The following is a 2,253-nucleotide window of genomic DNA, read 5'->3' as shown; positions in this document are numbered from 1 at the left end:
TTTAAAATGTATGTGCTCACAAGTCTTCACAAAGATAAGGCATTCACCACATGATTTCACAGCACTACACCTATTGTTCTGAATCCAGAATGTCCCAGATTGTTTCTCTGATTGATCTTCAGTATGCTACTTGCGTACAAGTATCTCTCAAAGAATTTCTTTGATCACAATCTCATATATTAATCCTTTATTACTTGGAGCTCTTTCTTTAAACATAATTACATTTTTGTATTGCTTTGTTTACATGTCTAAAATCTAATATCTTTTTGAGGGAAAGAGTATTATCTTACTCAGAGCAGAAGAACATTCTGATACAACCATATTTAATGTGGAAATAATGTTGATGGAGCCATTTGGAACAGTCATGAATTGAAATATCTCTGTCAAAGTGCACCTTGACTTTCATTACTAAAGATCTTGTCCCCTTGTTATATGGGATTTAAATTTCCATTTAATAAAATATTACTTTCTCATAATATTTTATAAAGAAAATAATACTTGTAAGGCAATAAATGTATAAAGATATCATTTTAAGTGTCTTAGAATTGGAAACTGTTCCTCCCCTCACATACTATTTACTTCCCGCGGGGGACTTTGTTCAAATAACACCATCTCCGTGCGGGATTCTCTGCCAACCCTGTTATACATTTCAATAACAACCACAAAGAATCTCTCTAGCCTCTTTCTCCATCTTCCTTTATTTTAATTTTTGTTTGTTTGTTTGTTTTGAAACAGAAGCTTGCTCTTTCACACAGGCTGGAGTGCAGTCGGGAAATCATGGTTCACTGAAGCCTTGACCTCCCTGGCTCAATCCTCCCACCTCAGCCTCCAGAGCAGCTGGGACTGCAGGTGTGCACCCCCATGGCTGGCTAATTTTCTAAATTTTTGTAGAAGTGAGGTCTCACTATGTTTCCTGGGCTGGTCTTTTCTCATCTAATATTATCTTCAGTGCTTCCCAATGATATAATATAATCGTGTGTGTGTGTGTGGGGGGGGTGTATATTATTTGTGTTACCCTCTGCTAGAATATAAGCCCCTTAAGAAAGAGATTTTTGTCTGTTTTACTCATATATGAAGTTACCCACAAATATTTGCTGAATAAAATTTATCTTAATTTTGTTTACCCCCAACACATAACTAGAAACACAGATTAAGCACAAGGAGTTTATCTGAGAGATCATTCCAGGAAACAAAGGTAGTGGGGTAAATAAAGCAGAAAAAGGCAAAAGATGATGGTAATCAAAAGGTATGTAATCCAGCAAGTTGCCGCTGTGGGTAACGTCAGGTTCATCTTGAGAAAAAGTAAAGGACATGTGCTTTAACATTATGCCACTTAATGGCTGAGAGAACTGAGGTGTTAATAGACCACTTCCATCAGTCATTCGTTGGTGGCTACTCCTAGAGGGCATGATTTTTCCTGTATTTCCAACTTACCATATGGAAGGAAAGAAGGTTTTGGCTACTAGAGAAAATCCTCAGGAAAAAAAAAACAAGGAGAAATTAAGTTAATGCATTGAGAAAGTAAAAGCTACAGAGTCTGGGCAAGGTGCCATCAGCATCTGCTATAGAATTATAAAGAAGTCTTATGATATGTTATATATAATGAATATTGGGTTATCTATATATGTGCATAGTATATACTATAGTATATATTGTATAGTGTATACACCAAAGCTTCCCATGTCTTCACAAAGAAAATGAAACAGATTTACTCTATAGATAAAAGATAAAATAACAATGAATTCAGAATTTCACCCAAGCAATTTGCTTTAATGAATTTTCTATGCATGTTCTACTTGGTCCTATCCCATATTTAGCTCTAATAATACAAAAATAGGTATCTTAAGTTAATTAGAATTACTAATCTGACCCAGAAGATGCTAAAGAAACTTAGGTTATGCAAATATCCTCAATACTGGTGGAGTTTAGGCCAGATGCTTTAATGAGCTCTCACTTCATGAACTGCCTCAAAAGCTCCAGGCCAAGAAGACAATTTCCACAGAAATTGTGGGAAGAAGTTAATGAGGCAAAACAGGTAATGGCTGTAATGAAGACAGTAAACAGGGCTTCTAAACGTCTTGATATGACTGAACACACAATTGCATGTGATGTTATTTAATATTTGCTTTGGATGGAGACAAAATTGATGAATAGACTTCATAAAATAAGTTTATAACATTTGAATTTTCTTTAAGTCCTAATACATTATAATGTAACTAAGGAATTCCGTAATAGTAATTCTTTTTTCTTTTT

The sequence above is a fragment of the Mandrillus leucophaeus genome, unplaced genomic scaffold (assembly GCF_000951045.1).
Source record: "Mandrillus leucophaeus isolate KB7577 unplaced genomic scaffold, Mleu.le_1.0 Scaffold31, whole genome shotgun sequence".
In the NCBI taxonomy this organism is placed as follows: Eukaryota; Metazoa; Chordata; class Mammalia; order Primates; family Cercopithecidae; genus Mandrillus; species Mandrillus leucophaeus.
The sequence above is the reverse complement of the archived record's forward strand: the minus strand, read 5'-3'. Positions refer to the sequence as shown.